The following is a 16,199-nucleotide window of genomic DNA, read 5'->3' on the forward strand; positions in this document are numbered from 1 at the left end:
TATTGGTTAGTTTACTGGGACTTTGTAAAGTAGGTGTCACAAGCTGGTTTTGGAAGCAAGATAAAAAGAAAATAACTTCAGCTGAACCAACATCAGGAGCAAGAAGGAAAAAAAAAAAAAAACCCACAAATGCCAGGTATTAAATTTTCAGCGTGAGGTCCTGCCACTTTACCTGTATGAAACTTTCAATTTTATCTGGAAATCTTAATGACCAGCATGCGAGGAGGAAGAATTCCTCATAAATGACTGTGCACAGAATCACTCCCCTCTGTCCTCAGTGTCCTGGAAGAAGATAGTAGAGCAATCCTTTCCCCTGCTGGTTTCTCCACTGAAGATGGATGGGCCCAGAGAGTCTGAGGAGAACTCTCTGGAACCCTGCTGCCTGCTTGCCCAGGACCTGGCCACATCCCCAGCAGCAGATGCCTAATGGCTTTACCAAAAGTCTTGGCTTTGTCTCAAAACATGAGAACACCAACGTGAGCTTATTCAAACCTGGCTGAAGAGAATGATGTAGAGAATTTAAGAAAAATTTCTCCTTTTCCATCTGTTTCAGAGACAACTGTAAAGAAAGCAAAATGCTTTGGGGAATTATTATTTGTACCCATTTAAACCAAAAATAAAGTACTCACATTCCTTTGCTATTTAGTGTAAAAGGTAAATAAACATGGGTTTTAAAAGGGTTAATCCATTCCTCCTAGTTCCTGTAATACTGAATTGGTTTTCTTGTGAGAGAAAATAGAACGCATTGAGTTTCAGAAACTCACACATCATCCTTCAGCCAGGTCGCTTGGGACCAACAAAAAACATTTTAGGAGTTTTCCTATACTAAGAAACTTGTATTATAAACATTTATTCATGTGTGTCTGTGTCTGTGTGTCTGTGTGTGTGCGCGCATGTGCGCACGCGTGCGCATGTGAATTCTAGCAATTAGACAAAAACACAATTGAATAATTTTTATCATATAATCTAATGATGAATTTCTTTCTGGGGACCTAAATCAGATAACTAATGAAAGAGGAATGTCACAATCCATTTGTGGCCCCTGGCTGCATTCCTGTTCTTAATAAGGACTGATTATTCTGACACTAGTGATTTATGTATCACTCGAGATTTGTTAAATCAGATTGTATATAGGAAAGCAAGGTAATAAATTCAGAATGTGTGAGTAAATGGAATCAAACTAAGCCAAGGTTTAGACAATATGTTTGTCTATGTAATTCTTCCCATTAAACTCCTTTTGGTGAAAAGGGAATTTGTGAAATCATCTGCATTAATCAGATTATTCCAAATAAAATTTCTCAGACACTTCTAAGCACTCCAAATTAAATTCCCAACCCCATTCATATAAAAGTAATGCCACTTTTAACTTAAAATTGAAATATGTAGACAAGGATTCAAAGTAGAGAGTTATTTCTAGATATGATAGTAGCGGTTTTTGTGTGGGCATTTTGTTTTATACTGCTGCTAGGAAGCAAACCCAGGACTTTGCACATACTAAGCAAGCATTCAGCTACTGAGCTCTGTCCCCATCCCATTTTATATCACCTTATATGTCTTATATGCTGGGAAAGAATGAGTTGATCTTCTTTAAGGGAGTGACACTAGATAGACTGAATAGGCTCCAGTGAATGAACTCACACTGAGGGACATCTGGGTACACAAACTTGACTCAATAGACCTTAGCATATATGACAGAATGCATGAAATCTGGTGGGCAGGATATGGGGGTACAGATAGGGAGGGGTTTCTAAATATGATTAAGATGTATTTTATGAAATGCCCAAAATTCAATAAAAATGTATATTAAAAAGAAAAAAACCAATGATGCCCAGTTTTCTTCCCTATGAAGTAAGAAATAGATCAAATCTTTCAACTTCTGAGCACTCTGCAAATATAAGAGATTATTATTCAATTATTCTTTGGAATTGCACTTCAGCTTAAAATTTACAGGAAAAAAAAAGTGCACTACAATGAACCAAAAGACAAAGCCAAGGCTCTCCTGACTATGGGGGCTGTTCTGTGCTTGGCTACCTTTCACCACTCCTCCAATTAAAAATGGGAGAATAGAGGTGGAGGCAAATTGTTAAAGCTTCTTTTCCAACTTCATCAAGATTCTTGGATTTTTTTCTTCACACCAGTAGTTTGAATTACTAGGTAGCAGACATGCTGTCAAAAGACAGGATAATTATCTGTCATTTTCCATGTCTGAAGGCAGTCTTCCACCTCTGCAGCTTGATGGATAATCTGTGATTGCATTCCAAAATTCATTATATTTGGATTTTATGTGGGTGTGCATGATCCCTTGAGGGAGAAACCTCAAGCAACCTCTTTCCTTTGCCACCTCCTTTCTAGCCCACACCACACACACACAAACACACACACACACAGAGCACAGTCCACATATGACACACGTGGAAACATATACACACATAATCCATACATCACCACACATACATGCACACACATGCAATCCAAAGAAGGCTCTGCGGACCTCCTACTAACCAAAATACTTTGAACATTTGCTCATTAACGTTTTACCCACGTGTTTTATATTCTCATTTTCACATTATTTCCCAGTGTAATCAATGTTTGGTCATATGCCATCAACTGAAAAAAACAAAACTCAAAATCCTGATAGACTTCATCCCTAAGTCTGCATTGTGCTTTGCAGAAGTTTATCTCATTCCATAGTATATCTGATGTCAATAGTTTTATATCTGATGATATTGTACGTGTACATGTGTGTATGAAGACATGTGTGCACATACATGTGGAGTCCAGAAGTTAATGGCAGGTGTCTTCTCAATTGCTTTCCACCTTATTTTTTGAGACGCAGTCTCTCACTGAACCTGGAAATTAACAATTTGGCTAGGCTGGCTTTCCAGTGAGCTGCAGGTATTTGCCTGTCACTACTTTCTTAGCACTGGGACCACAGACATGTACCACCATGCCTGGCTCTTCACATTGATTCTGGGGAGCACTTTACAGATTGAAGCATGTTCTCAGTTCCTGAAGATTTTTAAAATTATTTTTATTTTATGTGTATGAGTGTGTTGCCTGCATGTAGGTGGGTGCGCCCATATCCTGCAATATCCATGGAGGTCAGAAGAGAGGATCAGATCCCCAGGAACTGGAGTTATAGATCATTATTAGCAGCTATGAGAGTGCTGGGAACAACCTGGGTCCTCTGCAAGAGCAGCCAGTGCTCTTAACCACTGAGCCTTCTCTCCAGCCCTTGAAGATGACTTTTAAAGAGCTGTTCACTAAAGACAAAAGTTAAAATGATGATTTACTTGAAATGTGATTTGACTTGCTCTTCCACATAGAAGAAGATACACAATAATTTGTCATTGGCTCTAGCCTCATTCTCTTTGGGGTCATATTTTTTATATTTAGGAATCTTAAAAGGGTTAAGGAAGACAACTCCATTTATTCTTAAATTCTATCATGCAAAGATAATTATTAAGAACAATCATGTGGCTGCTTAGAATAAATAATTTGTTCTTTCAATGGACTTTCTGAATAACCATAATGCAGTCAGTTCTGAGAAGACACAGATAAAAGATATAGTCATTATCTCTTGGGGTATAATAAAGTGAATTGCCAGATGAAGAGTACCAACAGAGCATACCATAGAGACATCTGTGCTTGCAATCAGAGAACCAGGGACTGGTAAAGGAAGACAAAACAAATGGAGTTCTTGCAAGCAGGAAAGAAAAGCACTGGAACTTGAGGAATGGTGGTGAAGAGCGCCACATGGCCCAGAGTGTATGTCCCTGGATAGGACTCCTATATTAATCTTACCCAACCAGAATTCAGGGACCATTGCAGAAGAGGAGGCAGAAAGATTTTAAGAGCCAGGGATGGTGCATGACCATAAGGAAACAGAGTCTTCCAAGCTTCTGGGAACCTGCTCATATTAATTTACAACAATGGTGTCAGCATGCACAAGACCCATGCAAACGCAATCAGACAAAAACCCAGCATAGAACTGGGGAAAAGTGCAAGAGGACCCAACCTTAGCTGAGGAATTGTTGGCAGTTGATCACTGCTGTTAAGGGAGAGTTGGTATTCTTTAAGGGGGTGACACTAGATAGGCTGACCAGGCTCCAGTGGATGAACTCACACCAAGAGACATCTGGATAAACAAACTTCACTCAATAGGCCTTAATACATATGAATGAATATATGAAATCTAGTGGGCAAGCTATGGGGGTACAAATAGGGAGGGGTCCTAAATATGATACATGATAAAATGTACAAAATTTCAATAAAAATGTATATTGAAAAAATGAACAAAATCCATCATCTGCACATAAGCATGGGCTAGGTCGTAGAGACAATTCATGTTGTACAAGGACTCAGAGATCAGTCATTAGAATAATTGTTTTCCTACCACTGCTATTTTCCCAAAACAATGTAATTTCTAACTGTATTCCAAATACTTATCTTTATATCCACAGATAAGTATAACTTTCACCCCTCCTCAAAAAAGCTTCATTTTGCAACAGAAGGAGACCATTACAGAGATCATTACTGATCAAAATGAACAAATAAGTGATCATGAGGTTCACAGCCAGTGTTGATACATCTAAAACACCACTACACTTAAGGCTTAGGGAACATCACGGAAGAGGAGGCAGAAAGATTGTGAGATCCAGAGGACCAGGACACTAGCTGTGAGATTGCATCTTTTAGACATGACAGGGAAGCCATATCCATGAAATCTCAACAATATGGTTACCTAAACAAAACCTGCATGATGACATCAGTTGACATGTCAATGTGGAAGGGAGAAATTTCACAAGGTCCTGATCACTAGAAGAAGAGCTACAGGTGATTAATGACTGCTAGGAGAGGGCAAATCAATTTTCTCCGGGAACAAGTTCTTTGATAGGCTATCCAGTCCCAAGTGGTCAGCCCTAATACATGCAACATTAAATTGACTCAGTAGTTGTATGTGTGTGTGTGTGTGTGTGTGTGTGTGTGGTTTATGGGTGTAGACATATGTATACATATATATACATTTGTGTATGTAACAATACTAAAGAAGAGGTCAAGAAATTGAGAGGGAGTCGGGGAGAGTAGATGAAGGGGAGAAGGAGGAGTGGAAATGATACAAATATAGTATTCATATATAAAATTCTCAAAAAGTTAAAAAAAATTTAAAGATTATTCTCAAAATGCAGTCCTCAGATCCTAGCAGCACTAGCATCTATAAACATCTATAATCATCTAAGTCAAAATCAAGCTTCCCATCCATGTCTTACTGAATGGGAAACCCTAAGGTGGGCTCAGCAACCTGTGTTTCAACAACCTCTCAGGAGGGTCTGCTTCAAGAATTTTGAGGACCACTGAATGCTCAACTCTGGCTGTGTATTACAATCACTTGAAATAGTTTAAAATCTGAAAGTTCCTGTAGTTTACCTTTAATTGATTAGGAAATAAGTAGATAAGGGTTGAAATGAGTCTGCTTTGTGGATACCCACCCTGTACATGCCCAGGCTAATAAGGGCCCAGGCTAAGAAAGACCAAGGCTCAGGCCTGGGCTCAGAAAGGCTTTCTTAATTTTGTTTAAACCTTTGCTGTCACTATTTTGAAATTCTTAATATTTGGACAACAGTCCCAAATTTTCATTTCATAGTCAGTCCAGGGATGGGCCTAAACCATTTTGCAAAGTTTCCCAGGTGCTTCTAGTGATGGTCAGCAAGATCAGGTTAGAGAATTCAGTAGAAAAACCTAGTTACATTTGAGGAATTAAACAAGCTTTTAATATGGCCTTATAGCCAAGATGAACAAATATTGTATGAATCAAGTTAAAATTATTTTAAAATAAAACTTTAGATAAGACAAATTTAGTAGACTTTAATTTAGCAAAGGACATTTAATGATTCGTTAAGGGTCAGGATGATGGCTCATGGGTAAAGGTGCTTGCTGCCAAGCCTGATGATTTGAATTTGATCCCCAGGACTTACATGGTAGAAGGGAAGAGCTGACTGAAGCAAGTTGTCCTCTGACCCACACACATGCTCCCCTCCACTCCACAAATAAGTAAATAAATGTGATTAAAATTATTTAAATAAATATCAAAAGATGATTCACTAATTGAGCAGTCTTCTGAACCACTTCAGTGAGCTTTGTCCACAATGCAGGCAGGCAGTGTTTATGAGCAGAGTCGGGCACAGGCAGAACTTGGTCAGTTACTACTTGAGGTTTGTATCATTTGATAGTGGTCTGATCAGCTGGTTGCTATGATTGGCAGGCATTCAACTATTTAGTTCTAAAAGTTAGTTATATACTAAGTTAGTATGTAGTTCATTAAGTCAGGATTGAAATATAGGAACCTCCTCTAGACAATCTTAGTTTAATAATTACGTTGTTAAACTGATGGTATTAGTCACTTCTCTGTTACTATGATAAAACACCATGACAAGGCTGGGCGTGGTGGCGCATGCCTTTAATCCCAGCACTGGGAGGCAGAGGCAGGCGGATCTCTGTGAGTTCAAAGCCAGCCTGGACTAAATAGTGAGTTCCAGGACAGTTGGGGCTACAGAGAAGCCCTGTTTCAAAAAGACCAAAATACAAATAAACAAAAACAAACAAAAAAACCCATGACAAGACAACTTATAAAAGGAAGAGTGTATTTGGCACACAGTTCCAGAAGGGTAAGAGTCCGTCACGGTGGGGAGGCACAGCAGCAGGAGGTGGTCAGAGCAAAAAGCTGAGCATGCATATCTTCAGGCAGGTATAGGAAGCAGAGACAGAAAGTGGAAATAGGACATGACTTTGAATTCTCAAAGCCCACCCCCAGTGACATGTTTCCACATGGCCATGCCTCCTAAAGTTTCCATGACCCTCCCCAAACAGTGCCATGACCTGGGACCAAGTGTTGGAGCCTGAGGGACATTCTCATTTAAACCACCACACTGACTGATTTAAAAAAAAAAAAAATTAAGATGGCTGAAACAGACTGGTAACAAAGCCAAAGACTCCTACTAGCAAATTTCCTCCTTCCTATTTTAATAGAAGTATTGTTATTTGGATAGAGATATTAAAGCTCCTGCTTTACAAATGACACTACCCAATAATTTATTGGGCAGAATCAAAATATGACTGTACTCAATTTACCAGATCACAACAGCAGGTTGTATGCAATTCTTCTTAAAATCACACCCCTTGAAATCAATCATGATGGAAGTATTCACATCACAGAAATTAACAAACATTTAATAAAACCAGTTGTCATCGATTTGCAAACATATCACTATCACCGGTATTTACTGAGTATTTTAATTCATATCATTCATCTACTGTTATATGAGTTGCACTTTGGTGACATGGAAGTTTAGAATAATATAGGCTGTGAGACTTTCCAAGGTCATAAGTAAAGATAAGTAAAGAGATCAACATATATACATCCTGTCTATGAAATTTTAGTATGTCCTTGTAGAGAGGGAGACTAAAAGAAAAATTAGTGAAGAGTCAATATTATTATTTATATCTAGATAAGACCTCACAATTTTGTAAAAACACTTTTCCTTGTACGTGACAATTCAATCCTCAACGCTGAGAAAACCAAAACTCAGAGTTAAGCATCCTGCCTGAGAGCTCAGAGCTAGTAAGACAGGACAGAGCCAGCCTTGTTTAATAAGGAAGAGGAGATTTCTTCTTTTTAAATTTTTATTTATTGTTTTTATTTTATTGTATGTGTATGTCTCCTGCATGTATGTAAGTGCATCTGTGTATGCAATGCCCAGGGAGGACAGAAGAGGCTGTCAGATTCCCTGGAACTGGAGTTACAGACAGGTATTAGCTGCCATGTGGGTGCTAGGATTTGAACCTGGGTCTTCGGCAAGAACACCTAGTGTTCTTAACTGCTGAGCCATCTCTCCAGCCCCAGGAACAGAAGATTTCTGAAGTAACAAATACACTTTCAGATCTAAGGAAATATTACCAAAAGGTAGTTGTTCTTTCCTTTGGAAGCAGTGCACTAATCTCTATTGTAGAAAAAAAAAAATTGGGTAACCAAGTCTTCCCCCAATAGATTGTTATTCTTTGGAGCACTGCCTCTAGAGATAAGATTATCTGGACAGAAGATGCTCAGTAACATTTGAATATGTGTATGTCCTGTGTACTATTTTAAAACCTATATTTTATATGCGCTAAATCTAGTAATCTACCTAAGGACTGAATGGCAGTTAAATGGACTTATGGATATTAACGTTGGGTGGTATTTAAATGATTTCGTTAGCTGCTGTTTCTTACCTCATTTTGAGGCAAGATTTTAATCTTTGAGCTACAGCTTACTGTCCCATTTTCTGTTGGGGTTTCTGCCAATAAGTTCTGGTTCCCAATCTTCCCTGGAATATTTTTGATGCTATGTCAAATATCTGGTGTGCTCCATACACTATAAAACTCTTTCTTTGAATTTTTGCAAATTTCATACAATACAATTGGATATTTAGACCCCATCTGCACACCTGTTATAGTGTCCCTGCCAGATTTCATGTACTCTGTCATATATGTTACGACCTAATGAGACAAGTTTGTGTCCCCAAATATCCTGCAGTATGCACCCATGCACTGGAGTCTGGTTATCCAACCTAGTGTCACATCCTTAGAGGAAAGCCAACTCTCCCTTATCCAGTTGTTATCAGTTGCCAATAGTTCCTCAACTAAAGTCAGGGCTTCTTACCCATTTCCTCACTATTCTATGCTGAGATTTTGTCTGACTTGACCTTGTATGGTTCTTGTGAATGATGTTGCTATAAGTTCACATAAGTAAATTCCTAGCTGTCTGGAACACCCTGTTTCTTTGCTGCCAATTCCCAACTCTGGCTTTTACAATCTTCCCACTCCCTTTTCTTCAACATTCCTAAATCATGGGTAGCAGAGGTTTTATATAGTGTATTCTTCAGGAATATGGTCTCTGCAGTCTCTTATTCTTTGCACTTTTTCCAGTTGTGTTTTTCTGTGTTAATCACCATCTGTTGCATGAGGAGGTGAGAATTAAAAGGTACAATAATATTTTCTTCCCCCAGTTCAGCTATGTTCTCTGAGCCTTAGGTGAGAGGTTGCATTGTAGATGTGTCTTGTTCCCTGCATTTGACCAGTTATAGAACTTTGTAATAGTCTCCATCTGTTGCAAAAAGATTATTTGCTGAGTGCTGATAGGTACACTTGTCTGTAAATATAAGGATACACACTTAGAACACAGTAAGAAATTATATTGATCTAAGTATGTGACAAAAGTAGGTTTTTCTCTAGAATTTATGACCTCTCTGGTATTGGCTTTGTTCACCATCCCACAAATGTGTTCTCTCCCATTGAGGTGGATTAAGTCCAATAAGACAGCTGTTGATAACCCCCAAGAAAAAAAGTACCACTACTGCACCAGTAGAGATTATTTGCTGGGTTGGTCATTGTGGTTCATAGACTTTACAGGTGGAGGGACTCACCAGTTGGTTTTCTCCCTTGGTAGTATGCTCTGATACTATGGGAACTAGTCTTCCAAATAATTTCCAGTTTGATTGTTCCAAGTCCAATGTCTGAAGAATGTCCTGTCTTAGGCAATATGATTTTATCTTCACGTTCTTAGAGGCAGTCAAGCGCTATGGCAATAGCTTGTGTTATTTTGGGAGTCCCTTGGGAATCACCAGTTGGAATCACCAATATAACATGCATTTTTTCAGTAGGCTTTTGACATACTATATTTCCATCTGGTTTTTCATGCTACCTACCTGTTATTCATATTCCTCTCTCTCCCCATATAAACCTCCTTCCTCCCTCCCCAGTTAAAGTATCCCCCATTTTCCCCATTTCCACTTGATAAGACCTGTCTCATATTCTCTCCTTTAAGTTTCTTCTTCCCTTTTACACCTATGGTTCCTTTACATTTTCCTTGATCCTGCCATTATAACATGATATATACTCACATATAAAAATTTGGGAGTAGGGGCCTGGACTGCTTCATCCCATAACCTCTCCTAGGCTGTGAAGATATTTTGAGACTGTCTGAGAGCACCTGACTCAGCCTTCAGGGAAGCAACCAAAGTATATCAATAATGCAAATAGAATCAAACTTTGATTTAACAAAGGAAGCTTGAGTTTTATACTAGAATTGCAAAAACAAACAAAAAAGAAAGAAAAAGAGAAATCCACATGCCAAAACCACAATGGAAAAATAATAATATGAAAATCCAAAATAATATGTCCCCACCCAAAACCACCTGTCCTATTATAGAGTTCTATAGTGAGAACCCCCTAGAGGTAACTCAGGACACAGAGTTTAAAAGAACAATCATAAATGTGATCAATGAATTCAGCAATTTGAAGAAAACACAAACAACTCAAAGAAGTAAAAGAGGATAGGGATAAACTTCTGACCAAATTCACAGAAGAGATAGAAATATTGAAGAAAACTCGGGCTGAAATGAAGAAGGAAATGAAAACCTCAATAAGTCAATTTAAAATGATGTGAGAAAGCTTCCCCAACATAATGAATGAAATGGAAAGCAGAATATAAAGATTGGATGATAAGGCTGAAGAACTGGACTTCTCAAACAAAGAATACAACAATTTTTTTTAAAAAAATGGAATATGCAAGAAATGTGGGACACCATGAAAAGACCAACTTTACACATCATAGGCATAGAAGAAAGAGAATCCCAAATAAATGGTATTGACCCGATATTCAATAGGATTATAAAAAAAAATTACCAAAATTAAGGAAAGATATACCCATACAAGCACAAGAAGCACATAGAACACCAAATAGACAGGATGAGAAAGGAAACTTCCCATGGCATGTCATGAAATGAATAAGCTGAAAGACTTCATGTCCACCAAACCAGCCCTACAGAGAACATTTGAAGCAATACAAAGTCTGAAAAAAAGGAATGACTATACCCAAGAGGCAACAGAAAGAAACTAAATGAATGGATAATTGTGGAAAAACAAAATTAGACTAAGAAACCAAACATAAATTAAAATGACTGATGGTAACCAATATACATCTTTCAATAATAGCTTTAATATCAATGACCTAAACTCCCCAATCAAAAGATACAGGCTAGTTGAATGGATTAAGATTAGAAAAAAACATCTTTTCATTGTCTTCAAGAAACTCATCTCACCTTCAAGGACAGACACTACCTTAAGGTGAAAACATGGAAAAAAAATATTCCAAGTAAATAGCACTAAGAAACAAGCAGGAGTGGCAATTCTAATATCTGAAAAAATAGACTTCAAACTAAAACTAATCAGGAGAGATAAAGAGTGTCACTTCATTCTCATCAAAGGAACAATTGACCGAGAAGATATTACAATCATGAACATATATGCACCAACTCTGGTGCACCCAATTTCATAAAAACAGCACTACAGGACTTTAAAACACAGGTTAACCACAATTTTTCAATAGTAGGGGACTTCAATATCCCACTATCTCCAATAGACAGGTCAACTGTAGAAAAAAATAAACAGAGAAATATCTGAATTCAATGACATCATACATCAAATGGACCTAAAAGACATCTACTGACTATTTCACTCAAACACCAAAGAATATACTTTCTATTTAGCAGTCCATAGAAGATTGTTTAAAACTGGCCACATACTGGGACACAAAACAAACCTCAACAAATACAAAAAAATGAAATAATTCTATGCATTCTATCAGACCACAATGTAAGCTTAAAATCAATACCAAAAGAAGCTCGACTAGCTACATGAACTCATGGAGATTAAACCACACATTCCTGAATGATGAATGGGTCAAAGAAAAAAAATAAGAAAAAATAAAAGTATTCTTTGAACTAAATGAAAATGAAAATACAACACAACAAAACCTCTTGGATACTTTAAAAGCAGTCCTAAGAGGGAAGTTTATAGATCTAAGTGCCTACATTAAAAAAAACTCAGGAAGAACAAAAATAGTAACTTAGCAGTGCAACTCAAGATTCTGGAAAGGCAAAAACAAATGAAACCCAAACTCAGCAGATGAGAAGAAATAAAAATTATATCATGAAGAAATGAAATAGAAACAAAACAATACAAAGAATCAACTAATCTAAGAGCTGGTTCTTTGAAAAGATAAAACGATAGACAGATCCTTAGCCCAGTTAACCAAAAGAAAGAAATATCAAATTCAAATCAACAAAATCAGAGATGAAAGGAGCAACATCACAACTGACACTAAAATGATCTACTCTTTTATTATTTTTTTCTTGTCTGATGGGTTTAGGTTTGGTTTGTTCTTGCTTTTCTAGATTCTTGAGTTGTACCATTAAGTCTATTTGTATTCTTTCTGATTAATGTAGGTTTTTAGAGCTTTAAATTTCCCTCTTAAGACTATTTTTAATATGCTCCAGAGGTTTGTTGCATTGTGTTATAATTTTCATTTAGTTCCAGAAACACTTTTATTTCTTTCTTGATTTCTTCTTAGACCCAGTCAGCATTAAGGGGTGTGTTGTTTAATCTCAATGAGTTCATGTAGTTACTAAAGTTTCTTTTACTGTTGATTTTAATTTTAATTGCATTGTACTCTGATAGAATGTATGGAATTATTTCAATTTTTTTGTTTGTTGAGGTTTGTTTTGTGCCCCTGTATGTGGTCTACTTTTTAATATTTTATTATTTTTTATTTTTTGTGTATGAATGCATTGCTACACGTATGTAAGTACACTCATGCCATGCAATGTCCATGAAGATCAGAAAAAGGGTGTCAAAACCTCTAGAACTGTAGTTACAGACAGTTGTTAGACACCATGTGGGTGCTAGGAACCAAACCTGGGTCCTCTGCAAGATCAGCCAGTGTTCTTAGGTGCTCAGTCATCTTTCCAATGCCAGATATGGTCTATTTTAGAAAAAAATTCCATGGGGTTATTGAGTAGCATATGTATTTTTTGGTGCTTACATGGAAAATTTTGCAGATGTCTGTTAAGTCCATCTGATGTATAATATCATTTAAAACAGATGGTGCTCTGTTTATTCTTTGGGCAAATGACCTGTCTTTTGGAGAAAATGGGGTATTAAAGTCACCTACTGTTAATGAGTAGTGGTTCATCTCTGTCTTGAAGTCCTGTAGCATTGTTTTTACAAAACTGGGTGCACCAGCGTTTGGTGCATATATATTCATCATTGTTATGTCTTCTTGGACTAATATTCCCTTCATCAGAATGTAGTGACCTTCTTTATCTCTTCTGGCTAATTATAGCTTGAGGTCTATTTTGTCATATATTACACTAGCAACTCCTTTTTGTTTCTTAATGCCATTTGCTTGGAGTATTTTTTTCCATCCTTTCACCCTAAGATGGTTCCTATCCTTCCAGGTAAGGTGAATTTTGTGCAGATAAAAAAAATAGGTGGATTTTTTTTCTTAATCCATTCAACTACACTGAATCTTTTGACTGTGGAGTTGAGATCATTTCAATTTAGAGTCTTATTGAAAGGTGTGGACTGGTTACTAGCATTTTACTTTCTGTTTGTATTCTTAGTCTTATTTTCTCTTTCTGTACTTTATACCTTCATTTGTCTTGTCTTCTTTCTGTAACCTCTTGAATATCATCATTTTTTTCGTCAGTCCTTTTTATTGATTTGAGTATTGCCTGTATGACTGCTTTGGTGGATGAATTCTTTCAGCCTATTTGTATCATGAAAGATTTTTCTTTCCCCTTTGACTATGATAGATAGTTCTGTTGGATTAAATATTCTGGGTTGGCATTTATGTTAACCTAGAATTGAAATACTTTGCTCCATGTTCTTCTGGCTTTCATAGTTTGCATTGAAAAAATCAGTTGTAATCCTGAGGAGTTTTCCATTATATTCAACTTGTTGTTTTTCTCTTGCACCTTTCAATACCCCCTCTTTGTTCTGCACATTTAGTATTTTTACTATTTTATGTCATGGGGAGTTTCTGTTCTTGTCCTGTCAAATTGGTGTTCAGTGTGCTTCTTGTATCTGCATAGGTATGGCTTTCCTTAATTTAGAAAATTTTCTTCTATAATCCTGTTGAAGATCTGGTCAATGCTGTTGATCTGAGATTCTTCTCCTTCCTCTATGCGTATGATGCTTAGGTTTGGTCTTTTCATGGTGTTCAATGTTTCCTGCATATTCTATTCCTGTTTTGTTATTTTTCAGTTTTTTTCTTGAGTGGTCCAGATCTTCAGTGTTGATGTCCAGCCTTAATATTGTGTTTTCCATTTCATTCAGTCTGCTTGTGAGGCTTTTTTCTACCATTTAAAATAGACTTATTGAATTTTTCAATTCCATCTTCATTTCAGGTTGAGATGACGTCAATATTTCTATCTCTTTCATGAATTGACTTTTCAAGTCCTGAATTTTTTGTCATTTCATTCGGCTATATATTTGTATTTTCTTAAGTTTCAGTTATGAGTTAATTCTTATCTTCTTTGAATTCTTTGAGTTGGTTGTGTGTTCTTTAAAGTCATTGAGTTGTTTGATCTTGTTTGATTATTCTTTTAAATTCTACATCCTGGGGTTTCTCTGGATTGTTGTCATTATAGTATACTTTCATAGGACTGGTGGGTTTTGGTGAGGACATATTGTCTTGGTTTCTCATATTATTTGTATTTTGGAGTTGTGGTTTGAGCATACTGCTTTCTTTTGTTGTTTATGTGTCTGATATGAAATTCCAGTCTGCCTTTTTTTAGTTGAAGTTTGGTTCTGTTTATATTGTTGATGTAACTTGGTTACTTTCTGGTCTAGTATGAATACTTAGTTGGGTTGTTTTTCAGGTTCTTAATTTTGTTTCTTATTGGCAGGGCAGAATTGTTCCAAACTGATTAGTGAAGAGTTCTCCAGCAGGGCAAAGTGGTCTAGGCCCAATTCAAGACTATGGGATTCCAGTGGTTGGATTCTGGCAGGCTAGTCTTGGGGTCTTCTATTTCATCTTTTGAGAACTCTCTGTTCAGCTCCTTGTCCCATTTTTTTCCCATCAACCTACATTTTTATTGAATTTTTGTGCAATTCATATAATTCATTTTAATCATATTTAGACCTCCTCCTCTATCTGCACCCCTCATCTCCCTCCACTGTTTTTTTTTTTGTATTCTGTCATATTTATTAAGCCTATCAAGTCAAATTTGTGTCCCCAGATGTCACTCAGTGTGAATTCATCCACTGGAGGGTTGTCAGCCTGTCTAGTGTCACTCCCTTAAATAAGATCAACTCTCCCTCACCCAGAAGTGACCAGCTTCAAATAGTTCTTCAGATAAGGTTTCAGTGTCTTGCCCAGTTCTCCATCTCTGTGCTGGGCTTTTGTCTGGTTTGAGTTTGCATGGGTCTTGGGTATGTTGTCACCATTGCTGTAAGTTTATATGAGCAAGTTCTGTTTCCCTGTAGCCATGCAAGATCCCTGGCTCTTACAATCTTTCCATCCCCTCTTCCACAATGGTCCCTGAGCCCTGGGTGGCTGAGGTTTAGTATAAAAGTCCTATCCAGGGACATGGCACTCTGCAGTTTCTTATTCTCTACACTTTGCCCAGTTGTGGCTTTCTGTGTTAATCCCTCTCTGTTGTAAGAAGAAGTTTCACTGGTGAGAGTTGAAAGATGCATTAGTATTCTCTCTAACCTCTATTTTACTGTGTTCCATGAGCATTAGGTAGAGAGGAAGCCTCCTCCATGAAGACTAGCTCTCATAGTTTCAGAGGGTACTATGCAAGCTTATAAGGAACAAAAATCAATCAATGGTCCAACCCCAGCTTTAAAGTCTAATAACCTCAACAAAGACTGGCAGAGCAAAATTTTCTATATCAATGAAGTAACAGCACTTTTAACTTGGGGGTAATCAGCAATTAATTGGACTTAAAGCCTGCTCAGTGGAAGGGAACTCATGTGTGGTACTGTAAACATAGCCAAAAACACATGGTTGAAGAGGTCATAGATACTGGAGAAAACCCTATGTCTGTCACATCCCTAAACAAATGTAATTTCTTACTGTATGCTAAATATGAATCTCCATATTTATAGACAAGTATACCTGTCACCACTCATCAAAGAAGCTTCTTTGTGAAAAATGTAGAGGCCATTATGAAGTTCCATAACTGATCAAACATAGAGAATAAGTTTTTGTGAGATGCCCAGCCCTAAGTGGCACATCTACAATGGAAACTTGCTGCAGTTTTTTAATTGTGTTTTTTTTTAATATTCAGTTTTTTAGTTCTTTGCATAGCCTGTAT

Source organism: Nannospalax galili, unplaced genomic scaffold, assembly GCF_000622305.1.
Source record: "Nannospalax galili isolate Female #2095 unplaced genomic scaffold, S.galili_v1.0 scaffold54, whole genome shotgun sequence".
Classification (NCBI taxonomy): domain Eukaryota; kingdom Metazoa; phylum Chordata; class Mammalia; order Rodentia; family Spalacidae; genus Nannospalax; species Nannospalax galili.